The sequence below is a fragment of the Elephas maximus genome, chromosome 2, assembly GCF_024166365.1.
Source record: "Elephas maximus indicus isolate mEleMax1 chromosome 2, mEleMax1 primary haplotype, whole genome shotgun sequence".
Classification (NCBI taxonomy): Eukaryota; Metazoa; Chordata; class Mammalia; order Proboscidea; family Elephantidae; genus Elephas; species Elephas maximus.
Window position 1 is genome coordinate 195,819,488 of NC_064820.1, and position 12,434 is coordinate 195,831,921.

At 49.0% G+C, this 12,434-nt stretch overlaps 1 protein-coding gene across 2 annotated transcripts in view; it reads left to right on the forward strand.

Annotated features, from left to right (window-relative positions):
* Positions 1-12,434, forward strand: part of CPLX2 (complexin 2) — a 100,425-nt gene that overhangs the window by 74,637 nt on the left and 13,354 nt on the right. Inside the window, exon 1 of one of the 2 annotated variants that reach the window (XM_049874360.1) lies at positions 12,222-12,400. The exons of the other annotated variant lie outside the window; for it this stretch is intronic. The gene's annotated coding sequence lies outside the window, so the exon portion shown is untranslated. Of the gene's footprint in view, positions 1-12,221; positions 12,401-12,434 lie in introns of those variants that run through there. 2 annotated transcript variants of the gene reach the window in all.

Sequence of the window (12,434 nt, forward strand, 5' to 3'; positions counted from 1 at the left end):
ACAGCAGCTACCACCAAAACTTCAGAATCAGGGCCTGCTGTATTACTAGTTTTCTGAAGTTTACAGATTCCAGCAGGTCTCACCCAGGTGGCAGAGACAGAAACCTAATTCAAACCAACTTACATGGAAAGTTGGCATTTACTGGCTCACATGACTGAAAAGGACATGAGCAGATGAGGCTCAAAACCTATCAGGATCTGGGCGCTCAAACACCATCATCAGGAATTGGTCTCCCACCCTTCCCCTGGCTCTGATCTTCTGTGTTGGCATCACCTTTGGGCAGGCTCTCCCCAGACGTTGGCAAAATGTTTCCAGCTACTCAGACCCACATTCTGCAGATCCCATGGAAAGACATCACTGCTTTCCCATTGGTTCCAGATAAAATCCCAGGGCTGACTCTCCTTGTCTTAGCTTGTGTCACTTGCCATCCCTGAGCCAATCTCTGTGGCCAGGCAGATGCCAGGTGTTCTGATTAGCTGGCTGTAGATATAAAGCCCACCCATGGAAGTGGGGTGTGGAATCAGCCCTGCCCAGACCACAGGGACTGAGAGTGGGGGAAGAGAGAAATTCCAAAGAGATACTGGGCAGGCAAAAAATGTATATCACCACAGCAAATTACACCAAAAAGGTCCAGGTGACAAAATGCCACAGTGATGGAGCCAAACTATGGAGTTATGTGTGTGGGCCAAGAAATGCAAAACAGCTTCTGAAGGGGAAAGTGCAAGATTTAAACAGGGATGCCACAGCAATTGCTGTGTTTTGTGGCCAACAAGGAACCTAGGTCTGCAAGTCCCCCCCCACCGTGGGGACTTCAAGGCCCATGGGCCAGGACAAGCAATTGCAACCCCAAGTAGATGGGACAATGCCATGCACGTATCTCACCTCTGGAGGTATTTGTTGAGAACTCTCAATGGGGAAGTCGTTGGGTTTGATGTTGAAGATTTGGTGATGAACAAGACATGGCCCTTGGCTTCAAGCAGCTGCAATCCACAGGGAGGAGACAAGCCATGAAGTGTGAATTAATAAAGGAGCAAAGGAATAGTAGTGGTGTGGATGTTCTGCAGCAGGGGGTGCAACGTAGGAGCAGAGTCATGGCAAACACTCTGCTGGCAAAGGAGGCAGATGGCAGCTCACAGGAGGCCCTGGTCAGTTTGGACTGGTGCTGTAGGCAATGTGAGTCATCAGGCTTTTGAGCATGGGAGTGACATCAGCAGGACAAAGTATCTTGCCTTAACGGAGCTAGCTCTGGCCCAGTGGAGAGTCACAGAGAAGATCAAAGGGCCTGTGGAGGGAGAGGGGAGAGTGGGGACTCTTCGGCCTGGGGAGATGATCAAAGCCTGGGAGGGGCATGCGGACTATTCACCACTTTCTGCCACTGGTTTGAGGGGGCCAGGGACAGGGCTGGTCCGTCAAATCAAAGAGGGTGTTTCTTTGTTCAGTGCCCATCAGGAAAGGTGAGTGAGTGTTCCGCGTGGGCACACACACACAAATAAACTCATTTATATTACTTCTGACCACCCAGAGGCTGGAAATGGGGAGTAGATCACTATCAAAGAGGCTCTGGTAGAGGCCTGAGTGACTGTCATACCAGAAGGCTGAGGGGCACCACAGTGTCTGGGGTGTCCCTTAGTCATTCACTTCCTGAGGGCCTGCTTTGGGCCTGGTGCTACAGTAGGCTCTGAGCCCAGAGCCACGAGCAGGCATTCCCTTGTCTTATAATGTCATAGCCCTGACACCTGCTGAATTGTCCCTGCCCCGGTGAGGGTTTACTCAGGCAGGGTCTGCTTCCCCTACTAGACAAGACGGGAACTTGGGTATCTTTTTCACCATTGTATTCCTAGCACCCAGATGAGTCCCTGGCATGTACTAGATGTTCAGTACATATTTGTTGAGTGAATGAATGAAGGTCCCTCATCCTCAAACAGCTCATGATCTAGGGGGAAAGTCAGAGAAGACAACCTACATCAAGTATAAAGCTGAGCTGCTGCTGTGATGAAAAGGTCCACACAGGAGGCAGTGGGAGCGTAGAGGAGACCCCTGATTCAGCCTTGTTTCCCAGAAGAGATTTTTTTATGCTTTCACTGAGCCATGGTGGCCAAAGTAAAAGTTTGCCAAGTGAACAGAGCAGAGAAGGAATGCCACTGGGAGCAAACAAAAGGGGCAAAAGCTCAGAAATGAGAGGTCATGGCGTGTCCAGTAACTACAGGTCATTTGGTGTTGATGGAGCACAGGTGGCTATAGGTGAGACTGGAGAGACGGATCAGGATCTGATCATGAAGGACCTTGAAGGTCATTTATAGGGTTTGAACTTTATTCTGAAGGCAATGGGAAGGCATTAAAGGACTTTGTGTCCATTGGAATTCTTTTGGTTGCAAGTAAAAGAAAAAACTTTAAGTGACTTTAACAAGAACAAAAAGGGGATGGGGAGTTATTAGATCATAAAAATGACAAGTCCTGGGAAAGCTTCAGGCACAGCTAGATCCAGGACTTAAACAACACCACCAGGTTAGGGGTTATATCTCCCTTTTCTAGGCTCTGCTTCCTCTAAGCTGGTCCCCATTCTTCCAGTGGTGGCTACTGGGAACCCTAACTCACATCACAGTGGAGCCAAAGTGAGAGTCCCTTTTCCTTAGCTCAAGCAGAAGTCCCAGAACAGTCTCTCTGCTCCTGACTGATCTGATTTTGGTCATGTGCCTATCTCTAAACCAATCGCTGGGGCCAAGGATGTGGACTGTGCTGGCAGATCACATGATACACCCACAGGTCCAGGTGAAACACTCAGGTTGGCTCGCCCAAAGCTGCTGCTGCCCGAGGGAGGAGAGGAGCTAGGTGGCAAAATAAATGCATGATGCAATCAGACCTGTGTTTTAGTAAGTAAATTAGAAGGTAAGAATGGAGACTAGCTAACCAGGCTGAGCCAAACAACAAAATGACAAAGGACCACCCCAGAGGGGAATTTCTTGTTGAAGTTCTTAGGACATAGCCTCCCGGCCCTGACCTACAGCCCCTTTCACTGCTGATCACCTTCAGGCCTGGAACACCCAGTCCTGCCTGTGACAAAGTTCCCTCACAGGGTGTCTGTTTTAGTTTCCTAGCGCTGCTTTCAAGAACACAAATGTATTTTCTCATGGTTCAGATTAAAGTCCAAATTCAGTGTGTGGATCCAGAGGGAGGTCCTTCTTTGTCTATTTCAGCTTCTACCCCGCCCCAAAAAAGGAAAGAAAACCCGTTGCCGTTGAGCCAGCTCCGACTCATAATGACCCTATAACCCCAAAAACAAACCTGTCGTCATCAAGTTGATTCCGACTCATAGCGACCCTATAGGACTGAGTACAACTGCCCCATAGAGTTTCCAAGGAGCACCTGATGGATTCAAACTGCCAACCTTCTGGTTAGCAGCCAAGCTTATAACCACTGCACCACCAGGGCTCCATTTCAGCTTCTAGTAGCCAGCAATCCTTGGCATTCCTGGGCTTGTAGATTCATCTGCCTCCATCATGGTCAGATAGTGTCCCTATATCTGCGTGCCTCTGTGTCTAAGCCACTCTTTATAACTCAAAAGTGTTTAGGTTTAGGATGCACCCTACACTGACATGGCCTCATTAACATAACAAAGAAAATGTTATTTCCATAGGTATAGGGGTTAGGATTCTAACATATATTTTGAGGGACACAATTCAGTACACAGCAGTGCCCTAGAAAGGTCACTCAAACTCTGGGCCAGTTACCTTGAAGCTGCAGATTCAGGAGCAGCTTCTAGAAGTCCACCCAATGCCCCTCTGGGGATTTAGCCACCTTCAGAGACACCAAGCTGGGTTCAAATGCTGATCCCACTGCTTCTCGGCTGTGTTACCCTGAGCAAGGCTCTTCACCTCTCTGAGTCTGAATATCCCTGTCTAGAAGGTAGAGGTAATGACATGTAAGGTCATGGAGGCGCTGCTGTGGGAACGGAATCAGATAAAGATTATGAATCACTTACGGCAGTGAGAGGTTCAGTAAATGAAAACTCCTTCCTCTTTAGCCCTTTTAGCTTTTCCCTGACTTCATCTTCCCAAGACCTCTTCAACCCCTTGTTTGTTTGCCAAATAAAAAGGGAGTTTTTTTTTGCCTGAGAGAAACAACTGGAGGTTGAGTAGCACAGAGCAGTCCTTTTTAGATTTGTGGGTGGAAAATTCCTCCTGTTCTTGGGCCTGGAATCTAAGCCCCCTCTGGACACCCCTCAGGTGGTTCCCACTTGAGGACATGACATTCCAGCCCTTTGTGTGCTGGGGAGGAAGAGAGGAAGCGGAAAAAGGTGAAGAAGTAAAAGAAATATCTCCCGCATTTTCCTCTAAGCTTATGTTCTTTTCGCTCTCATTCCAACTTAAACAAGCTCAGGGAAATCATAAGGCAGAACTCTTTGACCAAGAAAGTTGTAAAAGGAGGCTTGGTCTGATGTTAACACTCCCCCAAACTCCAGAAGAGAATAGCCTGCCTTGCTCAGATGTTAGAGAGAGAGCAGGAATTAATGCTTGCTGAGGCTGGGCCCCCGTTTCCTAAGCATGGTTTTATCTGAGCCTCACAACCACCCCAGGAGGTAGGAATCATGCCCCCATTTCACTGAGGAGAAAACTGAGTCTCAGAGAAAAGTTACTCACCCAGGTCACATAGTCAGGAAGGGGCAGATAGCTGAGACTTAAACCCATGTATCTACATGGACAGAGTCCCTGGGTTGTGCAAACAGTTAAAGTGCTTGGCTGCTAACCAAAAGGTTGAAGGTTCTAATCCACCCAGAGGCACCTCCAAAGAAAGTCCCAGCAGCCTACTTCTGACAAATCAGCCATTGAGAACCTTATGTCAGGACTTTATTCTGACACACATGGGAGCATCATGAGTTGGGGGTCGACTCTGTGACCAACTAGCCTACATGGCCGATACAGCCCAAGCTCTCTTCTCCTCCATGGCACCTCTGAGATGATTCAGGAGGCCCCAGAACCCTCATGTGGCCACCCCTGCCCCATCCCTGCCTTGGGCTTCTAATCCCATCTGGCTGGCAAGCTGTGTGTATGTGTTCCTCCTCCTCAGAGCTCCCTCTTCACTAAGACAGGACTTAGCGTGTTGTATTATCATCGGCTGTTTGCAGGCATCTCTCCCCCGCTCACTTGCATCTGAATGCTTCCAGTCACAGAGTCTCAGAGAGGAAAGGATCTTGAGAGTGTGAATCGGCCCATGTGTTCTTTCTCCCAGTGGAGTATTTGCATCTCTGGTTGTGGAATAAGAGGGGGAAGAGAAACTCAGAAACTTCTTAGACACCTTTGTCTGCCTAGGAGAGTATCTGGTAGGTCGTAGGCTCCCGATACGTGTGTGACAAATGAATAAATAAATGAAAAACATCTACCACGTAGGGTTGCTGTGCAACCAGAGGGGCTGACATCTGTAGCATCCCTGGAACAATGTTTGGCATGATGGAGATATTTAAAAATGTACAGCTGTATGCTGAGCTATAACTGGGAAAGGATGCTTACTCAGGAGTAAGGAGATTCATTAACTTGCTGTGTGACCTTGAGAAAGTCCCTTTCCCTTTCTGAGCTCTGTTTCCCCATCTGTAAATTGAGGCCACTGGGTTAGATAGCCAGAAAGGTATCTTTCCATTGCTGACTTTTTAATGCATGTGGCATCTCCTCCCTTCACTCCACCCCTCCGCCAAACACACACACACACACACACACACACACACACACCATGAATCTCCCATCTCCAAAATAGCATTCACTGCCCCCAGCTGCTCTCTCTCTTTCATTTCCTTGACCAGAGGCCCTATGTGCTTATTAACCTCTGTTGTCCATGTTCCTCAGATATCCCTGCTTTACTAAAGCAGCAATAACGTCCCCTCGCATTCATTTTATCAAAGAGCAAGATCTGCTTCGTGGGCCAGAGTGTGCTGATCTCATATGGAAAAGAGAAGTCATTTCCAGCTCACTCACATAAAACTCATATAAGCTCCGGGTTCTGCCGGCTGCCTTCTCACCAATATGGAAAGGCATCCATCTCCGAGAATGTAGGTGACACCGGGGAGGCAGCCCTTCCAGGGACAGGGAGGAAAAGCCCACCATTCCACATTCTCAGCAGCAAGGCTGAGAAACAAAAAGTCATACTCCAGGGTCACCCCCAACTCCACAGTTCTAGACATTAAGAGTCAGAGAATTTAAGATTCTGACATTGTGAGCAAATGTGTGTAACTAATGGATTCTAAGCTTCTATTGACACTAAAATATTCCATGATTCTGTGGTTCAGTTTTTCTGCAAGACTCAAAAACAAAACCAAACCAGTCGCCGTGGAGTCAGTTCTGACTCGTAGTGGCCTCCTGTGTGTCAGAGTAAAGCTGTGCTCCATCGGGTTTTCAATGGCTGATTTCCCGGAAGTAGATCACCAGGCCTTTCTTCTGAGGTATCTCTAGGTGGACTTGAAGCTCCAACCTTTAGGTTAGCAGCTGAGTGTGGTAGCCATATGCACCGTCCAGGGACACCTTCTATAAGCCTAGGGCCTAGAATTACATGATTCTCAGATTTTATTGACCCAAGGCAAGAGTTTTCCAACTAGTGGGTATGTCTGAATCATCTGGGGAGCTTGGTGAAAGACACAGATTCCTGGGCTCCAATCTCAGACAAATTGATTCCATTCATGTGGGATGAGGCCCTAAAATCTGCATTTTAACAAGTCCCCCAGCCCAGTGGTTCTGAGTAGGAGTGGACCACATAGTGTCGTAGATAGCCTGTAATTCTAGATTCTGTGGTTCTAAAATGGCCTTTTGCTTATGATTCTAGGATTCTGAAACTCTATTATTCTGTTTCAATGTGCATAGGAGAGGATTCTGAAATGCAAAGACTATCTTACTGAGCATGGGTTTCACAGGTAGGGGGAGGAGAAAAGGGACCAAGTGTCACAGGGTAGAGGGGTGCCAAGGAAGGGGAGCCTCTTAAGGGCACAAAAAACAAACTTTGATCTGCACCAATTGAGCCTGAGCAAGTCCAGAGCTAGGACTCAGAAATGAGGGGGCTGGGCTGGGTGTATTGGCTGGATCTAGGGTGACATGCCCATCTGGGTTGACCAGCAAAGATTTCCTGGTGGATATATCCCCAAGAGTTGGAAGGACTGAGGTTGGAGGAGGGGAGGTAGCAGTCATGGGGGAGAACTTAAAAAAGAACCATAGGCAAGAGAGGCAAGCTGTATCACCACAAAGCCTGCGACGGATGGTGGGGGACTGCAGACTGGTGTGGCAGACATGAAAATGTGAGGTTTCAGGAAAGCTCTAGATGAAAGGGTGCTGACTGTGTGGGGATATCCCAGGGTACAAACTGTGGGCTGCAAGAGGACTGCTTTGACGTGCTAATGAATGCCTGGATCTGGGAGGGTAGGAATGGGATGAAGGGCGGCAGAGGACTTCTGAAAAAGCTGGTGGGTGAATGCTGGGCTGGGGAGGGGATCGGAATCAGGGCTTTGGAGGAGAGGGAGGCTCTCTGGGAATTTCCACACAGATCTATGCACCTCTAATGAGTCAGGGTTCAGATACTGAACCTGTGACCCACCTTCTGAGAAACGAAAGTGGAGAGTGAAGGGCCCTGGAGTTTCTGCAGCTTCCCAGTTGGGGTAAGGGCCAGAGATTGAGTTGCTAAGGGCCTTGCTGGTGGAGAAAGAATGGAAAAGGTGCAGTCAGTCACTGTCAGTGACACAATATGTCTGTATGCCTGCTGACACACTCCTGGCTGCTCACCACACAATGACCGTGACATGTGTGCCAGTCCATTGTGACACGCTTACTTTTGCACCCTCACCACTGATGGAAACACATTGCTGCACCATTTCATACTGAAGGTAACCCCCTACCCCTGTGTCACCCCTCATTGACAGCAACACTTAGACAGACACCATGACATACACATGGTGACATGTCCCCAGAGCCTTTGAGTCTGGCGTGGCCTATGTAAATGGCATCCTCTGGGGCTGCAAAAATGTCCCTGGGTGGCATGAATGGTTTGCACTCTACTACTAACCTAAAGGTTCAAGCCCACCCAGCAACACAGTGGAAGAAAGGCCTGGCAATCTGCTTCCATGAAGATTACAGAAAACCCTATGAAGCAGTTCTATTCTATAACACATAGAGTCACCATGAGTTAGAATCAACTCGATGGCAACAGATTTTTGGTGGGGGGGGGGCAGGGGCTGTACAATGTACAGCCTGCACAGCTGTATATGTGGTGCCCTTGCCTTATACCCAAACCATCACACAATGCCGTTGACATAGTCCACTCTTACCTAGCTCCACACCATTACACACTCATGATAAACTCACACCAGAACCAGTTCACATGGGGAGTGCTATGCCACTACACACAGGCAGTCACATGGTGACAGCTCCACACCTGTCCTACTGCACAGGGACAATGACACATAAGCAGGGGTGTCCTCCACACAAATGCTGTCACACACTGGTGGACACGCACACAAGTGCACCACTGCACACTGATGGGTTTGCCTTCCCACCATATTATTCCATGTTGAAGGTGACACACTGAGACCCCCCACATCACACCCTGACAGTGATGCACAGATGTGGACACCCTGGCCATTGTCCGTGACAAGGGTGAAGGCACTCATCAGATGAGCAAGGTGGCCCAGAGCCCTTCCCCAAGCACCACCCCCACAGTTCTGTTTCTGCCTCTGGCACTTGGCCACCAGCTTAAACCAAGACCAACTCTGCCCCTGCAGGCTCAAGCTAGAATGGCAGGATGTGGAACCAGCTGTCTCCCTGTGCCCACCAGCCTAACACCTAGCTGAGGTGAGGCCCAGCCAGCATGCCCAAAATCAGGGGTGGTGCCTGGCCCCTGCTAGATGCCTCCCTCCTCTCCCACCTGGCACCCAGAGTGCCCTTTGGAATAAGGCCATTGCAGGGAAGAAACAGGCTGGTCCTTGGACAAGCACCCTATGTGAGCCATTCCCACTGATCACTGCATTTATGGTCTGTGACAGTTGTCATTCCTCACACATTGTTCCTTGAGCCTCACACAAAGGACTGTCATTAGCTCTGTTGATTGGCTTCCCAGTGAACATTCACGGCATGTATCATTTTAAAAACCTGTTCAAATCCAGCCCCCTCCCCCAGCCCACAGGGCTCATAAATAAAAGTGGAGACTTGGCAGCAGCCGGGAAGACCCTTTAAGCAGAACCACATCCAGATTTTACCAGATGACTCTTAGAAGCTGTCTACAGAGCAGGCTCAGCGAGGACCTGAGGCTGGGCCTGTCTGCGCTCACACTCGCTCACGCTCACTTGCAGTGGGCTTGACTAAGAATGCAGAAGATGAAGAAAATGCTGACAGCCTACATGACATGAGGACCCCGATCTGGGTGTGAATTCATGGCAGGGTTTTTTTTTTTTTCCTTTTTAGTGACAAACTAGAGAACAGGGAAGACTATAAATGTCAATGTAAAAAAATATCTGCAGAGCAAAAGTCACATTTCCATAGGCTGTAGGATGTGTCAGAAGAGAAGCTGCCCAGTGTGGTGGAAGGACCACGGAGCACAGTGTTGGGTAGTCCTGAGCTGGGTCCTGGGTCCTGCCTAAGGCTTGCTTTCTTTTTCTGGTCCTCAGCTTGCCCATCTTTGAAATAGGGCCTCATGTGAACTAAGTGAGAAAATGTGTTTTCTATAAATCATCCACATTAGCATACTAGACATAATAGAAGCTTGGCTGTTTGCTAGGATTTGTAGTATTCTGTTCATTAGGAAATACTTAGAGTATTTAACAACTTTTCTGCAGTACTAAGTAATAATGGAGTATTTGGGAGCAATGTCTAGGCTAGTAATACTGAAGAGGGAGCAAATACTCATCTCTCCACTAACTTTCTTCTATAGGGGGAATCAATGGGTAAAGTCTCATGATTTACCCTTCATCGTCCAATAGGACAAAGTCACCAAAATTTGATCTGAGCTGTCTGTCCTCCTTCTACTCACCAATAAGATTTTCTGTAGCTAGACATGATTCATGTCAGCCCACACAATTTTTTATAGTCTCATAGAAGCACAGGTTCAAAAGGGGTTTTAGGTGTCACCTGGTCATTCTCCTAGCCAACCTTCCAGGAGGAAAACTCACAGCCTCAAGTGAAGCAGTTCATGGTATGGCTGGACAGCTCCAATTAATAGAAGGTTCTTTCTTCATAGAGCTTATGTCTGCCTCCCTTTACTTTTCCCTCATTGCCCTAACTGCTTCCAGCAATGGTAAAAAGAACTGTACTCCTCTTTCCGTGAGATGATCATATTCATTCAACAAGCACTCCCTCGGCACTTACTTTGCCAGGCGCCATGCTAAGTGCTGGAATTACAAATCAAGCAAGATTTACCAGCCCTTCAAGGGCTAATGTCTCCTCCTGTCCTCTCCTTCAGGTTAACATTCCCCAAATCCTTCGACCTTCCCTCATTTGACCTGATTTCCATATGTCCCCCACCCCCACCCACCAAACCACTCTTCTCTCTTCTAAACATACGGGTGCATGTCAAAGACAATCTTAAAGTCTGGTGCGCAGAACTGAGCCCAGTATTTTCCTCAAGGCAAAGTTGGAATTTTAGCCCAGCTTGATCAACATGCACGTCCAAAACAATGCCAGTTGTGGAAAAACCCCAATCATAACTAGAGTGCTGCCAGCCAGGTCCCGTTCACTGAGCCTCTGTTCTCAGAGAACAAGGAGAGAGGAGGGAGAGAGGAGGACTGTGGTTCTTGAAATGACAAAATGTCAGATCTCCCTGCCCAGAGCTACCCTCAGGCATTAGTGACAAGTCTAAGTCACTAGACTCAAACAACCTCCCCTTACCCCCTCCCTGTAGTGTCTGCCTAAGGAAAGGGTAGAAAAATAAAAAATAAGCCTGTTGATGGTCCAACACAGTACTAAACAAAGACCCCAGTCATAAAAGAGGGGTCTTCCCTGTATATAGCCCCATAGCCTGTACAGAGAGAAGAGAGACAAACTTCAGAAGATAACGAAGGTGTGTTCACCAGGTGAGAAGGGGAAGACCCCCAGTGGCCTCTGACTTTTGGGAGGCCCCCACTTTGAGACTCTCTGCTGTGACTATGTGTAAAGGAACAGTCCCCTTTATTAGAAGAAAAACCACCCCCTTCCTCTCCCAGGTCCTGCCCTCCTGCAGCTCTTGCTGTTCCTTCCTTGGAAGGAAGCCATCCCCTTACAAAGCAGAAGTCATCTCCACTCTGACATAACCTTGATTGATGCATAAACTCCTGCAAATCTTTCAAAGACCTGGTGCAAGGCCCCTCCCCTCTGAAGCCATTTTCCTACACATCAGGCTGGATTAAAGGAAGCATTTTAAAGCCAAAAGATGGCCGGCAGGATGGAGAGGCTCATTAAGAGGGAGCAAAAAAAAAAAAAAAAACGAGGAGTATGAGGAAAAACCGGGGTTGGAGGAAGGTGTTGCCCTACCTCTTGGAAGTCCCTTTTATTCTCTGGACATAGGAGGAAAAGAAATGACCTTTTAGAATAAACTTCGCCAAAGGGATTCTTTATTCTTCATAGGACATCAAATCTAGAGGGACTGGTGAGCGACTCGCCTCTCTTTCCACTGCAATTGGCAGCAGATTTCTCCCTGGGGGGGGGGGGGGGTGGGGTGCCTGACCCCTTATGGGGGCTGTATCTGCAGTGATCATCAAAGCTTCCTGAGTGCCCATATGACCAGGCACCACGCTGAGGGGATGCAAAGACGATCTGCCTACGGTCCCATCCTGGAGGGACTCACTGGCAAGAGACAAGCAAACAGATGGAACAGGAGTGTGTTTAGGGGAGGTGGGACCCCCACAGAGTGTGTGACCAACTCTGCCTGGAGTAATCAAGATGGGCTTTTCTGAGGAGGCGACCTTTGAGTACTGCTTTAAAGAACCTTTCTTCCATCCCCTGCTCCCCACTACCCCTTAGCAATTTGAAGTAACAAGCTTCTGGCCCTGGGAATTGCGGCCAGGAAGACGTGGCTGCAGGGGAATTACGAGGCCATATCTGAGAGGGGGATGGGGAGGGCTATAGCAAAGGAGGAGGAAGGGAGTGGAAAGAGAAAAGGGAGGGAGGGAGGGAGGGTAGGAAAGGGAGAGGGGGAAACGGAGAGGGAGGGGGAGGGAGGGAAACAGAGAGAGAGAGAGATTTGAATTTCCCTTCTGGAAGGGGAGCAGTAGCACGTCAGGGCCCGGCTGAGGGGCGTGATTGGAGGGCGCCTTCAGCAGCCGCCCGCGGCAGTAGCCGGGGCCCCAGCTCGCCTGGCGGAGTTACACGAGGCGGCGGCAGGAGCTGGAATAGCAGAAGGAACGGCCTCGCTGGGTCGGGCCGGAGTCCTGCAGTAGCTCAGACCAGACGGTTGCGGGGACCGCCAGGTCGGTGCTGGCCGAGGGCCGGGAGGGCGGAGCC